Raw genomic sequence first — 21,575 nt, forward strand, 5'->3', positions numbered from 1 at the left:
TATACCCTACGCTCCACAGGAAAGCTTGAACATTTTATTTTGGGTACAGTTTTTTCATTAAGTACCAAATTATTTTACACATTACTTATGTCCTACAGATTAGTCAACCATATGTTCTGAACAATTTCAAACAGATATCATGAAATTAATTTTTTTCCCCTCTTACATTGAAAAGATGGACGGTTCACATTTCAGGACTAATGAAGACATTGGATGATCGAGGACAAGTTTCCTGTTCCCCAGCCTAGTGCCTTGGTCGCCGTACCAGCACCACTTTTGCTCATAGGCTTTTGCCTCTCAGGTAGGTAAGCACTAGACATAACAGTTTCTTTCCTCGATTTCTAGAAAATATTCGTTTGCTGACCCCATATAAAATGACGGAAAATGTTCAGTTTTCAGTTATCTAGAAGGGTGGGGGGATTGTTTGAGACAAAACGTTTTAGAGTTTTCCAGTTTATGTTGTGCACAAGGTACCAGTCAAATATCAAGGCCTGAGACCATCCACTTGTTAGTGATGGGATAGAAAATGTTAAACAGTGACGATTCTATATCCAAAATTTGTGCTTTGGATATGGTACAGGTTTATGTCATAACAAAATCTGAATACTATAGTTCCCCACCTTAAGTTAAACATTTAAATATAAATGAGGATAAATTATAGTTCTCTAGAAAGCTTTTGACTCCAAAGGCAGAGAAATTAGACACGCAAAAATTTGAAATTCAAAGAAATTAGCTTAAATAATTTTTGATATGCTGACAAATGAGATGCATCAAAAAACATCTCATCTCGTTCTTCTAAAAGGTTATGTGCGTATTACAGGATAAAGTTAAAGTATCTGGAATTTAAGCTTAAAAATGTGAAAGTCACCCGCAGACTTATGAAGGATATCATATTGAACGAAGGTAAATTTTCTATTAGTTCCAGACAGTATTTTGTCAAAAAATCTAGCACAAGTACTTTCTGAAATAAAGAAAAGGAACATATTAAAATAAAGAAGAGGAGCATATTACATACAAACACAAGTAGCTATAACGGAAACAGGTTGATGAAAGTAAATAACAAAACAGGTTAAGAAGATTTACGGTTGATACAAGAGTGAGTGAAGTAAGAAGCGCACCCAGCTTTGATATGCGATCACAGACTGTGTACTGGTTCCGAATCTGACTCACGAGAGTTAAGTGACTTTCCTTTATCAAATTTTGGCTGTTGTCGTTATCATACAAATACACTCCTGGAAATGGAAAAAAGAACACATTGACACTGGTGTGTCACACCCACCATACTTGCTCCGGACACTGCGAGAGGGCTGTACAAGCAATGATCACACGCACGGCACAGCGGACACACCAGGAACCGCGGTGTTGGCCGTCGAATGGCGCTAGCTGCGCAGCATTTGTGCACCGCCGCCGTCAGTGTCAGCCAGTTTGCCGTGGCATACCGAGCTCCATCGAAGTCTAACACTGGTAGCATGCCGGGACAGCGTGGACGTGAACCGTATGTGCAGTTGACGGACTTTGACGAGGGCGTATAGTGGGCATGCGGGAGGCCGGGTGGACGTACCGCCGAATTGCTCAACACGTGGGGCGTGAGGTCTCCACAGTACATCGATGTTGTCGCCAGTGGTCGGCGGAAGGTGCACGTGCCCATCGACCTGGGACCGGACCGCAGCGACGCATGGATGCACGCTAAGACCGTAGGATCCTACGCAGTGCCGTAGGGGACCGCACCGCCACTTCCCAGCAAATTAGGGACACTGTTGCTCCTGGGGTATCGGCGAGGACCATTCGCAACCGTCTCCATGAAGCTGGGCTACGGTCCCACACACCGTTACGCCGTCTTCCGCTCACGCCCCAACATCGTGCAGCCCGCCTCCAGTGGTGTCGCGACAGGCGTGAATGGGGGGACAAATGGAGACGTGTCGTCTTCAGCGATGAGAGTCGCTTCTGAATTGGTGCCAATGATGGTCGTATGCGTGTTTGGCGCCTTGCAGGTGAGCGCCACAATCAGGACTGCATACGACCGAGGCACACAGGGCCAACACCCGGCATCATGGTGTGGGGAGCGATCTCCTACACTGGCCGTACACCTCTGGTGATCGTCGACGGGACACTGAATAGTGCACGGTACATCCATACCGTTATCGAACCCATCGTTCTACCATTCCTAGACCGGCAAGGGAACTTGCTGTTCCAACAGGACAATGCACGTCCGCATGTATCCCGTGCCACCCAACGTGCTTTAGAAGGTGTAAGTGAACTACCCTGGCCAGCAAGATCTCCGGATCTGTCCCCCATTGAGCATGTTTGGGACTGGATGAAGCGTCGTCTCACGCGGTCTTCACGTCCAGCACGAACGCTGGTCCAACTGAGGCGCCAGGTGGAAATGGCATGGCAAGCCGTTCCACAGGACTACATCCAGCATCTCTACGATCGTCTCCATGGGAGAATAGCAGCCTGCATTGCTGCGAAAGGTGGATATACACTGTACTAGTGCCGACATTGTGCATGCTCTGTTGCCTGTGTCTATTTGCCTGTGGTTCTGCCAGTGTGATCATGTGATGTATCTGACCCCAGGAATGCGTCAATAAAGTTTCCCCTTCCTGGGACAATGAATTCACGGTGTTCTTATTTCAATTTCCAGGAGTGTATTTTATATTATATAAATAAAAAGGAAACCAGTTAATCCTGGTTATTAACAAAAATTAAATTTCGTGTTTATGTGAAATATCTTTTCAGGTATAAGCTGCTTAATAACAATGTTAAGAATATTTAAGAATTATCGTCTTTCCACACGAGTTGACAGTGCATTTGGACACTAATGCAGGCAGGCAGCACAACATCAGCACTGAGGCTTTCTTCACCCTACAGCGTATATATCGGCACTTTTTGGCTACAACATACACCGATACAGCAAATAAGCCAGTGACCCTCTTCCATCGGCCACCTCGGTTCTATAAGAAATTCCGGAGATTGGGAAATGTTTAGAGATAGAATCTTAATTACACCTCATAGCTAGGACTCACATGCTTCAAGGTACAGGCGATTTAGATAAATATCTTTAAGATTGTATCTGTTCGCTTGTTGCCACGGGAAGTGACACAGCTTCAGAGAAAACCATCTTACCCTCTTTGAAAACTTTAAAAAGCCAGTAATTGACCATTTCTTTTTTTTCTCAGCGACGCAGGGTTTCTAAACCCCTGCGCTGGTTCGACGTGAGTTAGTGCTGTCCTGTATGAGGGGTTATTTAGTGCCACTAAAGCACTGTGATTGCCTCAAGACGGCGTGAAGGTGGTGATGTTCGTGCACTTTGCGGGAAAATTGAATGTTTTATCTGGAGAACTGCGAGTAACTCAGGTTCTGGACTTCAGTCTGGAAGCATCTTCTGGTCGGAGCTGTGGCATGTATAGCTGGTACTTGGGACCTGTCCTGTCTGCATTCGCAAGTAGTTAGACAGAGGAGCCTGCGTTAAATTTCTTACTGTACCGACAGTGTGACTTCAGACATCTCGGACTATACGTTTGTTGAGGGCACACTTATTGATTTTTGGCTTACTAGTCTCTACGTTTGGTATCCATGTGCGCTCTGTCGTATAAGTAAGCCAAATTGGTCCTTGGTACAACCAAGAATGGGTGTGTCACACACTGAAATCTACTGTGATTTCAGGGCTCTGGTAGAGAGTGAATTGTGATCCGTCTACCTGGTTGCTAGATCTTGAGCTTTTTGCATTTCTTTCGTGGTCGCTGTGGATTCACTGGTGCCGCCTCCACCCCTCGCCACCGCCAAGCAAATCTCGCCTGCTGCAATATACATCGCCACACGGAGCAAACTGTGTAACGCACTGCTGCTCCGGCCTTGTCAGGGCGTACAGATCTCAATCGCCACTTACTCTATGCTGGACCTGTATTGAGAAACTTCTGTAGGTTATCAGTCGAAGTCTGCTCAATGTCAGATCAATTCAGATTGCGTTATCCACATTTTTAGGGCCAGAGTACTTCACTCACTTCTGCCACCCAGGAGCCTTGTCCATTTTTATCTTAACACAACTGTTAGTTCTTTACAGTATTCAATCAATAACTATAATCTATGTCTGTTGTTTCTTTCGAAAAGTTAATTATGTTTGTAAATTTTACTACATTCTCAATCATCTTATATAGTCAGCACCACGGGTTAACTTCCACTGTGGCATCGCCTGCCAGAATCTCGGATTGAAGGCACTTTCTGTGACCGTCTGATCGTGTTGTCTAGCGTAGTCATTCAAATTGACTTCTTATGTGAGAATTATGAATTGATAGCTCCTTCTGTGTCCGTCGAATCGAAGATTGTGTTGCCTAGTGAAGTTTCTGTTTCCCATGTATAATTTGGTGCACTGGGTGTAGTAGATTCGCGTGGCTGGCGCCTAGACATAGTGCTAATATTTAATTATTGTATGTGTGTATTTTCATGTTGTGGTTGTGACTTCTGTGTCACTTGATTGTTTGTTTCTAATGGCGAAGGACGGTGTGCGCATTTGTTAGCATACATTGAGATTTTCGTTTGTGGGCAAAGACAAGATTGTTTTTATTGGAATTCCTTGTCAGGAACTAGGAATCAGTAGTAATTTAGAGTCGAATCTATGAGGCATAGAAATGTGTAGTGTTTAAATTCATTTGGATCTGAATTAGAGTGCATGCTTACAAGAAGCAAGACACGTTTGCTACAGAGTAGCGGAAGTAATTGTGTTTTGTCAACCATCGACCCACGTCAGTTTATAGCGATGACCAGGCACATATTATACGGGAGTTTCAGGTAAATGCAGTTACAGACCGGACAGAAAACTCGAACTCAGAACCGGTAGAGTATGACAACATGTCTCAGTCACGTGACTAAAGTGAACGGAAGACCGCAGCAGAACGAAATGTAGCCGCTGCTGGTACCAGACACACCATCAGTGAGACTGACAGACCGGAATCACGAACGAAGCGTTACACAATGACGGAATCTCGTTCATCTAGTCTTGGAGGTTTTAGCGGTGGATCTCAGTTTGAGGCTCTCATGCAATTCAAGCAAAAGGCAGAGCAAAAGAGACGGGTGGAAGAGGAGGGAAGACACAAATTAAACATAAGAACGGCCAGAGACGGTATAGATGGAGTCAAGAAAGAGATCACTGGAATTTCAGAAAAGCTAAAGAATTTCATGAAAACGACAGCAGAAACGCGCGAGGTTGCCGACCAGGCGAAGAGGGATGCCATAACATCGCGATATGTAGCTCACGTAGCACGAAAGGACATATGAGTTGACAAAGAGCAAGTTAAGCTGGCAAGAACGGAGGCGATTGAGACAAAAAAGGCACCTGCAGCTCTCCAAAAACAAGGCAACAAATAGTTAAAGAAACGGAAGAAAAAAAAGTGAGGCTCCGAAGCGAAGTCGACAGATATAACTCAAACAGGCTGACATCTCTGAAGTTTAAGATCAGCAGGCCCGAGTCGCCGTGCAACAAAACGAGTTGGTTAAGGACGTTCAGCAGGCACGTTAGTTTGTCGCACAACTGAACACACAAACTAATCCGGCAGAGCGCCATAGACAGCAATATGCAAGTGAAGACAATGATTCGTGACTCTCCGAACCGCTATGTGAGGACACACCCCCGGCACACGGGTGAATGCAGCAGGAATATGCTATTGTCGCGGCGAAACGCGTAATAGAACACGGTCCGTCGGTAACACGCAGCATGCCAGAGAACGACCCCGATTACCACTGCACACGTCTGCGGGCGTCAGAAACGTTATTGCGTGAATTTGACAACACAAGGGGATACGGATACGCGCTGCAGACGAGAAGGAAAAGTCGTATATTGGAGGATACGTCGAGGCTTTCGACAAGAAACCTTCCTTGACCATCAAGAATTTTCAAGGAGGCAAACAATGCATTACATCCAAAGACCTGGATGGCACAGTACGATCACATGCTACCTGAATCGTGGCCGCTGAAGTACAAGCTCCAGTTTATCCGTGATTTCTTAGAAGGGTCGATTGCAGAACATACGAGCGAAGACGCAGAAATTTGTCGCTCATACCAAGAATTTATGGACGCATTCCTTAGCACATACTGGTCGCAAGACACACAGGAAAGGATAACACAGGGGATCATGTTAGAAAAGGACTTATAAGCGTCAGGATCCCGCGGTCCTGTCAAATTCTTCGAATCCGTGGTCAAAAAGAACCGATTCGGGGATCAACCGTAAAGTCCCAAAGAAATTATAAGGCACTGCTACATTAAATTACCTTTAAGTTACCAGAAACTGCTCATCGGCAGAAGCAGCGATTCAATCGAAGCTTTCAAGACTACACTGTGCGAACTCGAGTAGCTGAATGAAATTCACAACTCGCGGGATAGAAGTAGAAACAGTGATCGTCACTGGCGAGTTATGCTAGAGAGGAATGACTATGGACGAAATGGGGAAAAACATCGATCGAATATAAACCAAACTTTAAACTTGGCAATGGGAGTAACCAGCCATCAGGGAAAAACAGAAGAAGACGAGAAAATTATAATCATAACAACAACAAATGAAACGGAAATTGGAGAGAGCAACAGAACTCGAACCAGGATTCTAGGGACCAACAGCTAAGCAATAGCTGTACCTACACTACTGGCCAATAACATAAACCACGAAGATGACGTTCCACAGACTCGAAATATAACCGACGGGAAGGAGATGCTGTGACATGCAAATGATTAGCTTTTCAGAGCATTCACACATGGTTGACGCCGGTGGTGACATCTACAACGTGCTGACATGAGGAAAGTTTCCAACCGATTTCTCATACACAAACAGCAGTTTACTGGCGTTGCCTGGTGAAACGTTGTTGTCATGCCTCTTGTAAGGAGGAGAAATGCGGAACAACACGTTTCTGACTTTGATAAAGGTCGGATTGTAGCCTATCGCGACTGCGGTTTATCGTATCGCGACATTACTGCTCGCGTTGGTCGAGATACAATAACTGTTAGCAAAATATGGGATCCGTGGGTTCATGAGGGTAATACAGAACGCTGTGCTGGATCCCAACGGCCTCGTATCACTAGCAGTCGAGATGACAGGCATCTTATCCGCAGGGCTGTAACGGATCATGCAGCCACGTCTCGATCCCTGAGTCAACAGATGGGGACGTTTGCAAGACATCAACCACCTGCACGAACAGTTCGACGACGTTTGCAGGAGCATGGACTATTAGCTCGGAGACCATGGTTGCGGTTACCCTTGACGCTGCATGACAGACAGGAGCGCCTGCTATGGTGTACTCAACGACGAACCTGGGTGCACGAATGGCTAAACGTCATTTTTTCGGATGAGTCCAGGTTTTGTTTACAGCATCATGATGGTCGCTTCCGTGTTTGGCGACATCACGGTGAACGTACATTAAAAACGTGTATTCCTCATCGCCATAATGGCCTATCACCCGGCGTGATGGTATGGGGTGCCATTGGTTACACGTCTCGGTCACCTCCTGTTCGCATTGACGGCACTTTTAACAGTGGACGTTAGATGTGTGTTACGACCAGTGGCTGTACCCTTCATTAGATCCCTGCGAAACCCTACATTTCAGCAGGATAATGCACTGCCGCATGTTGCAGGTCCTGTACAGGCCTTTCTGGATACAGAAAATGTTCGACTGCTGCCCGTGGCCAGCACATTCTCCAGGTCTCTTATCAATAGAAAATGTCTGGTCAATAGTGGCCGAGCAATTGGCTCGTCACAATATGTCGGTCAGTACTCTTGATGAACTGTGGTGTAGTGTTGAAACTGCGTGGCCAGCTGTACCTGTACATGCCATCTAAGCTCTCTTTGACTCAATGCCCAGGCGTATCAAGGGCGTTATTACGGCCTGAGGTGGTTGTTCTGGGCAGTTATTTCTCAGGATCTATGCACCCAAATTGCATAAAAATGCAATCACATATCAGTTCTAGTATAATATATTTGTCCAATGAATACCCGTTTATCATCTGCATTTCTTCTTGATGTAGCAATTTTAATGGCCAGTAGTGTATAAAGGTCAAGGTCTAAGGAACGACCAACAAAGCGAATATGTGGAATTGACGCCACGTAACCCATTGAAAGGGTCATGTAGAGATAATTCAAATGGGAATTCATACACAGTCACTGCGGACTCAGCTCAAAACAATGCCGCAGAAACTATTGGATTCAGCGATATTAACCTGTTAGAGTACTAAGACACAAAAGAACTGTAACGGGAAGAGAACGTGCAGTATGTAAGTAGTCTTCATGGTTGAGCTGCTTAACGTAATATTATGTCGACATTGTGTTGGTTAGCGTAATTTTCCATTTGTTCTATTTCGGTGTTCTTTGTTTGTTTTGTCATTTCCATAAGTGTTCAGCAGGAGTCCTTGTTGAACGAGGTCAATTATGTGTCATAACTTATTGGTACTTATTGTGGCATACCAAACCAGGCACGTTGCAATACTGAGTACTCCAAACAACTGAGTACTGCTATTATTTCTTAGCACCTCACAACTGTTGTCCGATTTCCTCAACTGAGCATCGTACTCTTCCATAGCATTCTCGTAGAAGAGCCTTCACAGTTATCAGCATGGTCGATGAAATTATTTCTGTCTACTTCCCCTGGTTTCCTGTACACTGTCCAAGGGACGCATGTACGTCAATTTATATTTTTCGTGGTGTCTAGACGGCAAATCGTGTCATAGAGCGACTTTCGGATGTGTTTCGTATGGTATTAGCGGTCCATTCTTTGCGCGCATGTCGACGCTAAGACTCTGTATTATATAAGCCATCATCTGTCGTGCGGTGTAGAATTCCTCGTGGTGGAATTTTGCCAGTGCCATGTGAGCGCCGTCGGCGAATTATAGTGTATCTTGAATTAGCACGGACAAGTGCAAGTCACGGTAGAGTGGTGAACCCCAGACCCGGAAGTAGGGAGCAGATACGAAATGATGGACCATGGGTGAGACATAAATTACAGAAATATTAAGATATATATTATCCAGTATGTTTTTATTTCGTTTCAGCAACAACGATCCTGAAAGAGGAGACAGGAGGCATCATTGTTATATGTACAGTTACGAGTGCACAATCATAAAATGCCACTTCAAAGATTTGAAGCAAACCACCAGCGCCTGAATGAGTAGACGCACTTCCCTGCCACATCAGCGTCAGCAGAAAACACCGACGGACATCGAAAAATAAAAGAGGAGTATACAAGGGATAAAATGCATGAAAATTCGCTTCGATAGTGTTAGCAAATGTATATACTAGTACAATTAGTTAGTATTTAGTATTGGGAGAAGTCTGCACGTTTGGTGGAGGCATAGAGGTAGCGTATGCGTAAAAAAATTAGTGTGCAAGACAGGAGTAGAACTAACCAAAAACTAAGAAAAACACGTGCACACACAAACAAAGACAACTCACACCACATAACTTACGTCGATAAAATGTTAACAGGGCCCTCCAGTCATTAAATTTATTTTTGAATTGGCGTCCTTAGCAATAAAAAATAATTATATTAAGTAAAGAAAAAATTGTATTCATCATTATTTTCTTTTTGTATAAATATATTATATCAATGTAATAACATTTGTGAGAGAATATGGCACTTGACCACACATGAGGATTGTGCAGGCTCCGGAACACACACGACAGAGCAGAGTGGGCTGCTCAGGTGTGGGCGGAACCCCCCCCCCCCCCCCCCCCTCTCTCGCTGTCCCGCTGTCCGCTGTGACTGCCGGCCTGAGCCAATTGATGCGCCTACATCATGCAGCCCTGTCATCTAGCAGTGGGGGCACTACGTTTCAAACCAAAACAAACAGTGGGATGCCACCACGTGCCGGCAGGAACCCCTAGCGGCTAACGAACCACCAGGCCGCAAATCGAGGGAGAAGCGAGTCGCGTTCCACCACAGTTGCATGCACGACGAGCCTTTTCCGACTCAGCAGGATGCCGAGAGTGACGTGTCCTGTCAACAAATGGCGAGCTAATCCGATGTACCGCGCCGTCAAAGACGTTCCAATGCAGAGGTGATAGGAAGAGCAGGGCTGCCCCATGCAATGAATGGATTTCTACACCAGCGGGCAGGTTCCATGTCAAATGCAACGCTGCCACGCCAGTCACTGACGGCTAATTGCTGCCTGACCAGGGTGATGCCAATGGTCCAGCTGCAGTCTGTAAGCTGCCCAAGATGCCAGTTTCTGCCCAAACACCAGGTGCTGCCTGAGGAGGCGAGGGGGGAACACCAGAGATGTCTGCCGCCATTTCTGCCACATCAACCACTGAGCGAGAGGCCATTCACTCTGGCCCAAATTGCTGTTGTTCAGTGCTACCAGTTACAGGCTGCAGTGGGGCCGATGGACTGAAAGTACGCATAAACACAGTAGAGTCATAAGCCGAGCATTGTGTGCGGAGCCACGGGTGGTACAAATTCACAAGTTTTCTTGTTCACCGATACTGCAAATAGGACTGTAATCCACTTCCATCGACCACCTCGGTTCTACAAGAAACTCCGGACTCTGAGAAACGTTTAGAGATAGAATCTTTATTACACCTCATAGCTAGGACTAACATGCTCCAAGGCACAGGCGATTTAGATAGAGATCATTAAGATTGTATCTGTTCACTTGTTGCCACGGGATGCTACACAACTTAAGAGGAAACAATCTTCCCCTCTCTGAAAACTTTAAAAAGGGAGTAATTGGGCGGTTTTTTTTCCGAGTCGCAGGGTTTCTTAACTCCTGCGCTGGTTCGACGTGAGTTTGTGCTGTGGTATAGAAGGGGGGATTTAGTGCCTCTAAAGCCCTGTGAATGGCCTAAGATGGCTTGAAGGCGGTGGAGCTCGTGCACTTTGCGGGCAGACGGAAATTTTTTATCTGGAGTGGTGCAAGTCACTTAGGTTCTGTAATTTGGTCTGGAAGCATCTTGTGCTCTTGGCTCTAGTATGTGTGGTTGGTACTTGGGATCTGTCCTAAGACTGACTTCACGTACGAGTAGTTAGACTGAGAAGCCTGTGGTGAAGTTCTTACTGTACCTACAGTGTGACTTCAAACATCTCGGACTTCTTGTTTGCCGACGGCACACTTATTCGATTTTGGTTTACCAGTCGAGACGTTTGCTATCCATGTGCGCTCTGTCGCATAAGTGAGCCAAATTGGTCGTTGGAACAACCAGCGAACAGGTGTGTCACACACTAAAATCTACCGTGATTTCTGGTCTCTGGTAGAGAGTGAATTGCGATCCGTCTGTCTGGTCGCTAGACTGTGAAATATTTCTCTTACGTGGCCGCGGTCGATTCACAGGCGCCGCCTCCACGTCTCGCCACCACCGCGCAGTTCGCGCCTGCTGCAATTAACACCACCACACGAAGCTAACAGTGTAATGTAATGCTGCTCCGGCCATGTCAGGGAGAGTAGATCTCAGTCGACACTTGCTCTGAGCTGCAACTATACTGAGAAAACTTTAGATTATCAATCAAAGTTTGCTTCGTTTCAGATCAATTCAGATTGCGTTTTGCACATTTTTGTGGCCAGAGTACTTGTCTCACTTCTGACACGCAGGCTCCTTGTCCATTGTTCTCTTAACCCAACTGTTAGTTCTTTACGGTATTCAAACAATAATCATAATATATGTCTGTTTTTTTCTTTTGAAAAATATGTGTTGTTAGTAAATTTGACTACTTTCTCAGTCATTTTATATAATAAGCACTAGTGGTTAACTTTCACATACACCACAAATAACCGATTATCCAGCCCCATACTGTACCCTTGCTTGATTGATTTCTTATCGCCACTTGTTGCTGTGGAGTGCCTTTCACATCCTGAATCTTTAACAGTTAACTTAATGATGTGGACGTCACATAAATTAAGCATGAATTTCCGTTGCTGACGAAACGTCCAAATGAAATAACTTTATGAAGGGAATGTAACCTCTCGTATTACGCACACAAGAAAAAATGTATTTGGGATGTGGTTCGTGATCACTCCCCAGTCCGAATACCCATCGTTGTGTCCAAGTAAAAGATGCAATACATAACAATGATAGTGAATCCAAAAATATTGTGAAAGGACAACATTATCCACCAGGAGATGCTATTAAACGTCGTGTGAACTTCGTTCATATATTAAATGTACATAATTTCGTATGTTCCATTTTACGTTAATTAACTGCATATTAAAATGTTCTTTAACAACGTCATATTTCTAAGAGGGAGCAGGGGGAAAGATCTCCCTGACATATGAACATTTAATTAACACAGGAATTAAGAAAAACTGGGTCTCTCACATCACATACGGAATCTTTGGTAGTAGCACCCAGCTAGCTCATAGATCTTTAGATGTCAAATTTCATACCTGCTAGAAATCATGTGGACAGAAGACTCGGATTCAACAGCAGCTACACCCAGTTTGACACACTTTTTTCCCATTAGTGGAGTACATTCTTTTATGTAAATGAGAAAACTTCCGTGTCATATCAACCCTTTTTCTTGTCAATGTTTTCCATACATTCGTTTAGTCGCCGTGTCTGCGGAGACACTCCTCAGTCCTTACTTTATCGGCTAGCTAATTCTCAAATTTTTTTGTAGCATCAAATCTTTAAAGCTTCAATTCTCTTCTGTTCCACGTTTCAAACAGTCCATGTTTCACTACCGTGCAATGCTGTGCTCCAACCGTACATTCTCAGAAATTTGTTTCCTCAATTAAGGCCTATGTTTGATATCAGTAGAATTATGTCTGCCAGGAATACCCTTTCTTGCCAATGCGAGTGTGACTGTTAGGTCCTCCTTCTTCCATCCATTAAGGGTTATTTCCTTGGTTAATTAACAGCATTCCTTAACTTCGTCTACTTCGTGATTCTTAGTTCAGGTGCTAAGCTCCGCCGGCCGCGGTGGTCTCGCGGTTCTAGGCGCGCAGTCCGCTACCGTGCGACTGCTACGGTCGCAGGTTCGAATCCTGCCTCGGGCGTGGATGTGTGCGATCTCCTTAAATTCGTTAGGTTTAAGTAGTTCTAAGTTGTAGGGGACTGATGACAACAGCAGTTGAGTCCCATAGAGCTCAGAGCCATTTGAACCATTTTTTTGTTTTGTTTTTGCTAAGCTCCACGCTTTTCTCATTTCTGCTGAGTCTCATTACATTCGTCTTGCTTCGACTTACTCGCAGTCCATATTCTGTATTTGCAGAATTTTACATTGGCGAACGCTTCTTCCAGGTCGGCATATCCTATGAACGTGTGTCTTGATTATTCTTTGTTCTTATTTTCATTATCAATCGCAACGTCAGAATTGCTTCTCCGGTGCGTTTAACTTTCCTAAAGACTAAGTGATCGCCATATAATGGGTAATAATTTTTTTTCTCCATTATTTCGTATATTATTCTGGTAAGTATCTTCGATGCATGAGCTATTAAGCTGATTGTGCCATAATTCTCGCACTTGTCGGCTTTTTCGAAAGTCTGATGATAGATCACCAGTCTCGCATAGTTTACACATCAATGCGAATAGTCCTTTGTTGCGACTTCTACCAATGATTTTATGGAATTCTGATGGAATGTTATCGATCTCTTCTGCCTTAAATGATCTTAGGTCTTCGAAAGCTCCTTTAAATTATGATTCTAATACTGGACCTCTATCTCTTCCCTATCAACTCCTGGTTCTATTTCTGTTACGTCATCAGACGGGTCCTCTTCCTCGTAGAGGCCTTCAGTGCAACTCTTTCAGCCTATCCGCTGTCTCCTCTGCATTTAACAACGGGATCTACATTGCATTTTTTATGTTACCGTCCTTGGCTTTCATTTCACCGAATGATGTTTTCAGTTTTCTGTATGGTGGGTTAGTCCTTTTGACAAACATTTCTTACTCTATTTCTTCAGATATTTCCTGCAGCAATTTCACATTAGCCTCCCTACGCTTCCTGTTTATTTCAGTCCTAAGTGACTTGTACTTCTGTATTTCTAAATTTTCCGTAACATTTTTGTACGCCCTTTTTCCGTCGATCAATTGAAGTATTTCTGTTACACATTTCTCACAGTCAGCTTCCTTGTGCCTATCTTTTTCATTCCAATTTCTGTAACTGTTCTTTTTGGATATGGCCATTCCTCTTGAAATGAACTGCGTATTGAGCTATTCATTATCGCGGTATCTATAGCCTCAGAGAATTTCTAGCTTAACTCTTCACTGCATGATAATTCCATATCCCACTACTTTGCCCTTTGACTATTCCTGACTAGTGTCCTAAACTTCAGCCTACTCTTAATTAGTGCGGTATTGTAATTTGAGTCTGTGTTTGCCCCTTGGTACGCCTTACAAGGCAATATCTGATTTCTTAATCTCAGCCTGATAATGATGTAATTTAACAGAATCTTTTAGTATCTAACGACCATTACCAAGAATAGCCCCTCCTCTTTTGGATCTTGAACGCAGTATTCACTATTACTGGCTGACATATTTTGCAGAACTCAGTTAGTCTTTCTCCTCTCTCATCCCTACTAACAAGGCCACGTTCTCCCATAACCACTTCTTCTGCTTCTTTCCGTACAGCCGTATTGCAACCTCCATGACTTTTAGAATTTCATCCTTAACGAACTAAATTAGCCGCTCATTATTCTAATATGCTTTATCTGTCTCTTGGTCTACTGCTTGCGACGTTGGCATGTCTACCTAAACTACTGTTGTCGGTGCTGGTTTGCTGTCGCTTCTGATGGCCACAAGCCTGTCACTGAACTATTCACAGTACCACACTCTCTGACATACCTTCCACTTCGTAACAAACCCTACACTTGTCAAACAATTTCCTGGTGCTGTTGATATTACGCTGTACTCGTCTGACGAGAAATCCTTATCTGCTTTCCATTTCACTTCATTGACCCTCCACTATATGTAGACTGAGCCTTAACACCTCCGTTTCCAGGTCTTATAGGTTCCCTACATGTCCACAAATCTGACATTCCACGCCATAACTCGACGAACATCATCATTTCATTGGTTACTCCATCTTTTCTTCAAAAAAAAAATGGTTCAAATGGCTCTGAGCACTATGGGACTTAACACCTAAGGTCATCAGTCCCCTAGGACGTAGAACTACTTATACCTAACTAACCTGAGGACATCACTCACATTCATGCCCGAGGCAGGATTCGAACGTGTGACCGTAGCGGTCGCGCGGTTCCAGACTGAAGCGCCTAGAACTGCTCGGCCACCCCGGCCGGCTATCTTTTCTTCATGGCCACCTCCCACTTGGCAGTCCCCTCCTTTGATAAACATTATGTGCCCTTATGCAGTGATTTACATTGCGTTCTGCTTTCTCATGCCGTTGACCACTGCTGATTCCACCGCCTCTTAGAGGCAATTTCCCACTCCAAGGGCAACCGAGTGTCCTGAATCTCAGACTATTCATCCGACCACTTTGAGAAAGCCGTCGACAGAATGTTGTACCATGGTTTCAATGGATCATTTTTCCTCCTCTTGTTATGCTACGGGGCATTGTTTTGTTTCGGCGGTCTGTTTGTGCTTACTATACTGATCTGCAGTGTCGCTGTACACCGTTGCTATGCCAGGTCGCATTAGTACCATTATTGTTGCGAACGTTGTTGGAAGTCGACTATTGAACAGCACCGTTGCCATAGATGCTCTTTTAATCTCTTGTATGTGGTCTCGTGAATCGATAACTGACATACAGTGCACAATATGTGCCTCCTTCACGTGAAAGTAAATTCAGTTTAGTAATATTTAGTAGTTCTATTACTCTGTTTGCAACTTGGGTGCATTCCAGTACCCTGTCTTCCGTTCAGAATATGATCTTAACCCTCTGTCGTTCGAGGTGTTTTTCGCAACGAGATCGGCCGTGGTGTATCAGATTGATCATATCGATTGTTCAAGTGATTAAGTTTCATTCAAGATTCACAACAAATTAAAAATACCTCTGACGAAAAACAAAGACATACAGGGTGTTTCAAAAATGACCGGTATATTTGAAACGGCAATAAAAACTAAACGAGCAGCGATATAAATACACCGTTTGTTGCAATATGCTTGGGACAACAGTACATTTTTAGGCGGAGAAACTTTCGAAATTACAGTAGTTACAATTTTCAACAACAGATGGCGCTGCAAGTGATGTGCAAGATATAGAAGACAACGCAGTCTGTGGGTGCGCCATTCTGTACGTCGTATTTCTGCTGTAAGCGTGTGATCTTCACAACTTGCAAGTGTGCTGTGGACAACATGGTTTATTCCTTAGAACAGAGGATTTTTCTGGTGTTTGAATTCCACCGCCTAGAATAAAGTGTTGTTGCAGCAAGACGAAGTTTTCAACGGAGGTTTAATGTAACCAAAGGACCGAAAAGCGATACAATAAAGGATCTGTTTGAAAAATTTCAACGGACTGGGAACGTGACTGATGAAAGTGCTGGAAGGGTAGGGCGACTGCGTACGGCAACTACAGAGGGCAACGCGCAGCTAGTGCTGCAGGTGATCCAACAGTGGCCTCGGGTTTCCGTTCGCCGTGTTGAAGCTGCGATCCAAATGACGCCAACGTCCACGTATCGTCTCATGCGCAAAAGTTTACACCTCTATCCATACAAAATTCAAACGCGGCAACCCCTCAGCGCCGCTACCATTGCTGCACGAGAGACATTCGCTAACGATATAGTGCACAGGATTGATGACGGCGATATGCATGTGAGCAGCATTTGGTTTACTGACGAAGCTTATTTTTACCTGGACGGCTTCGTCAATAAACAGAACTGGCGCATATGGGGAACCGAAAAGCCCCTTGTTGCAGTCCCAGCGTCCCTGCATCCTCAAAAAGTACTGGTCTGGGCCGCCATTTCTTCCAAAGGAATCATTGGCCCATTTTTCAGATCCGAAACGATTACTGCATCACGCTATCAGGACATTCTTCTTGAATTTGTGGCGGTACAAACTGCCTTAGACGACAGTGCGAACACCTCGTGGTTTATGCAAGATGGTGCCCGGCCACATCGCACGGCCGACGTCTTTAATTTCCTGAATGAATATTTCGATGATCGTGTGATTGCTTTGGGCTATCCGAAACATACAGGAGGCGGCGTGGATTGGCCTCCCTATTCGCCAGACACGAACTCCTGTGACTTATTTCTGTAGGGACACTTGAAAGACCAGGTGTACCGCCAGAATCCAGAAACAATTGAACAGCTGAAGCAGTACATCTCATCTGCATGTGAAGCCATTCCGCCAGACACGTTGTCTAAGGTTTCGGGTAATTCCATTCAGAGACTACGCCGTATTATTGCTACGCATGGTGGATATGTGGAAAATATCGTACTCTAGAGTTTCCAAGACCGCAGCGCCATCTGTTGTTGACAATTGTAACTACTGTAATTTCGAAAGTTTGTGTGCCTGAAAATGTACTGTTGTCCCAAGCATATTGCAACAAACGATGTATTTCTATCACTGCTCGTTTAGTTTGTATTGCCGTTTCAAATATACCGGTCATTTTTGAAACACCCTGTAAGAAATGTTATTAATTCAGATTTCTTGTTGTCAGTGTTAGATTGTTGTATCAAATGATAACATCGCCTTTTTTCAATTCCTTCCTTATTACACTTCATTAATTAAACTCCTTCTTTACAGACGATTGGAAAAACTGTAGAAGCCGACCTCGCGGAAGATCAGTCTGGATTCCGTAGAAATGTTGGAACACGTGAGGCAATACTGACCCTACGACTTATCTTAGAAGCTAGATTAAGAAAAGGCAAACCTACATATCTAGCATTTGTAGACTTGGAGATAACTTTTGAAAATGTTGATTGGATTACTCTATTTCAAATTCTGAAGGTGGCAGGGGTAAAATACAGGGAGCGAAAGGCTATATACAATTTGTATAGAAACCAGATGGCGGTTATACGAGCAGAGGGGAATGAAAGGCAAGCAGTGGTTGGGATGGAGTGAGATAGGGTTGTAACCTATCCCCGATGTTATTCAATCTGCATTTTGAGCAAGCACAAAGGGGAAACAAAAGAAAAGTTCGAAGTTGGAATTAAAATCAATGGAGAAGAAATAAAAACTTTAAGGTTCGCCGATGACATTGCAATACTGTCACAGACAGCTAAGGACCCGGAAGAGCAGTTGAACGGAAAGGACAGTGTCTTAAAAGAACGGTGTAAGATGAAAATCAACAAAAGAAAAACGAGGATAATGGATCGCAGTCGAATTACATCGGGTGATGCTAAGGGAATTAGATTACGAAATGAGACGTTTAAAGTAGTAAATGCGTTTTGCTATTTGGGGTGCAAAATAACTGATGGTAGTGGAAGTAGGGAGGATATAAAAATGTGGACTGGCAATGACAAGAAAAGAGTTTCTGAAGAAGAGAAATTTGTTGACATCGAGTATAGAAATAAGTGCCAAGAAGTCGTTTCTTAAAGTATTTGTATGGGGTGTAACCATGTATGGAAGTGAAACATGGACTACAAATAGTTTGGACAAGAAGAGAACAGAAGATTTCGAAATGTGGTGCTACAGAAGAATGCTGAAGATTAGATGGGTAGATCACATAACTAATGAGGAGGTATTGAGTAGAATTGGAGAGAACATAAATTTGTGACACAACTTGACTAGGAGAAGGGAACGCTTGGTAGGAAATATTCTGAGGCATCAAGGGATCACCAATTTAGTACTGGAGGGCAGCGTGGAGAGTGAAAATCGTAGAGGGAGACCAAGAGATGAATACACTAAACAGATTCAGAAGGCTGTAGGTTGCAGTAAATACTGGGAGATGAAGAAGCTTGTGGAGGATAGAGCAGCATGGAAAGGTGCATCAAACCAGTTCTGGACTAAAGACCACAGCAACTACAATTAAACTCCTTATAAATGACAAATATCTTTGCAGAAAGGCAAAGAAGACATTATAGCACAATAATAATAGTAACATTACTTATTCAGTTGTATCATCGTCACTTTTGGACTGTGGCAACATTTGAGGAATTTTACCGTAGTTAGAACAAACAGGTTCAATGTGCATCAAACGGATTGGCTTTTTACACATTTTGCAGCAATATTTGCTCAGTCTTTACTTTACTCAGCAGGTATTGTCCCTTTTCCTCTTGCTTGCTGTTTTTTCTTCTTTTCTGCTTTCGTTTTCTGCATAATCTTCACACGTTGGCCTATAACGTTGTAGCCTCAATTGAAGATCCCTGTGAACTCCTGTGGATTCCAAACTTGTTCGAACCAAGTGAGGTAGAACTATGCATGAGATAGTTGCTTCAGGAATCCTTTACTTCTGATACAGTTATAATTGTTGCCACAATACAGTACTTGGGCATTGATTCCATTCATACTGGTCACTGCAAACAACATCACCATGGGTCAACGGCGACCGTCTCTTGCAGCATTGTACGAAGAGGTCAACTTATTTGTACTGTCGACTGAACATTTGGTGCTAGTATAAAATGTTACAATCGATGGATTTAGTTTATCTCCAGTGTCATCTATTGAGTATTATCGTCATGGAGACTTGATGCTAGAATCACACACTTCTCCTTTCTAGGAACATAGGAAATTAGAATATATCCTTTCTAGAAACCAAAATCAACTGTTAGCTGCCCTTCCTTCAGTGAAAGCGAACTCCGGAAATTTCTTCATATCTCCAACAAAAGTGAGATTTTTTCTTTGTAACTCTGGCCTGCGGCCTTATTTCGACCTCACTGGTATACAGGTTACATAGCCGCAGAACAACATCGGAAAGTTTATTGCTTACGTGACATAATCCTTCTGGTTTCAACCGAGCGTATATTTCCAAATTATACAGGTAAAATACTTGGGAATCCACAAGAGCACATGTCTTCATCCAATATTTGTTTGGTTTGCCAGCTATATACTGGCGAAAACTGCACCTTCCACGGAATTTTTCCAGTTTCTCATCTGCTATAACATTTTCTCCGAGAGTATAGGATTTCTTTCAGTTCTGTACAAATACAGAAAAAATTTCCCGAATCGTTGTTATCTTGTCTGATCGTCTCCTTTCATCGCGAGTTGCATGATTGTTAAACGTAAGACACCACATAATGAATTTGAAACGTTGCATGTTCATTACGAGGACAAATTTCTCAATGCCATCTCCATGATTTCCCTTCAGATCCTCTAAGCTTAGTCTGTTATTTTTGTGTACTCCAACTAAAAATAAGAGGCTGACGAAGGCTTTCAGTTCAATAATGTCTCTTTGTTTTATGTCCCTCTCACGCTGGACGCTCTCAGTATACTGATTTGTACAGAAAACTATAATAGACAAAATTTCGTCATCTATGAGGCAATTCCAACATTCCAGAGGCGTTCTCTCTGCTTTTGCCACAGCTATAGGTTCAGGTAACTTCAGAATAATATTGAGAATCCAGAATCGTACGCTCTGCATTGGTGGAATTTCATTCCATTTTGTCTCTTTGTCCCCTACAATATAATAATGGCCGTTTTCCTCACATATGTCCACGTCATCTTCACCGGGGCCACAGCAGAAGCGTACAAGTCACGGCCCTGGGAGGACTACTTGTAGTCCTGTTGACTCTGCTACCGCCACGCCATTACAAGAAACAATAAAATGTATGACGACTCTCATAATCGGTCCTTCTTAAGACCACGTTTTACTATCATCTCCATAAATGTGGAGGGATTATCACCTGCCAAACAGTATATACTGGCTGATTTGTGCAGATCGAACGAATGTCACGTCCTTCGCCTACAGGAAACGCTCCGAGGCCCAAACAGCAATAGACGTAAATTTGCGGGAATGAAACTGGCAATAGAACGGCCCGACGATCAATACGGAAGTGCAATTTTCATACGAGAGGGAGTAGCCTACGACGGGTTTCAACTTTCAGACAAAAACAACATTGAACTTCTCAGACTAATCATATGACAATAACATCAATATATAAGCCTCCAAACACGCCATTCGAATATGACCTCGAGCGCAATAATCCCATTCCCACGGGCAATATTGTAATGGGTGACTTCAATAGTCACCATACACGCTGGGGATATAATGAATCTAATGAAGACGGACTCAAGGCGGAGACATGGGCAGATGCTGAATCACTCTGTCTCACACACGATGCCTAACTCCCGCCATCCCCCCCCCCCCCCCCCCCCCACCCAACCTGTTAACAGCGGCAGGTGGCAAAGGGGATACAACCCTGACGTCGTCTTCGTCAGCCAGAACTTGGTAACTGAGAGCGTGAGAGATGTCCTGGCTCCTATTCCACACTCCCAACATAGACCCCATCAAACTCACAGTTACTTCAGCAGTGGTGCCAGTGCGGATTCCATTTCGACGAAGATTTAATTTCAAGAGGGCAAACTGGGAATGTTTTGCAATTGGAATCGACGAAAAGCTGCAAACCATAGAAACAACACCCAGAAACTACGAAAAGTTTCTAGAAATCGTCCAGAATGTATCAAGAAAGTCAATCCCTAGGGGCTGCAGAACGGAGTTTGTACCGGGCCTAACGAAAGGCAGCCGGCAACTATACGATGCATAATAGGAAAAGTATGAGGAGAACCCGTTCTCTGAAGAAACTCTTGAACTTGCAAATGCACTTACCGACCAGCTAAT

This window comes from Schistocerca gregaria, chromosome 7, assembly GCF_023897955.1.
Source record: "Schistocerca gregaria isolate iqSchGreg1 chromosome 7, iqSchGreg1.2, whole genome shotgun sequence".
Classification (NCBI taxonomy): Eukaryota; Metazoa; Arthropoda; class Insecta; order Orthoptera; family Acrididae; genus Schistocerca; species Schistocerca gregaria.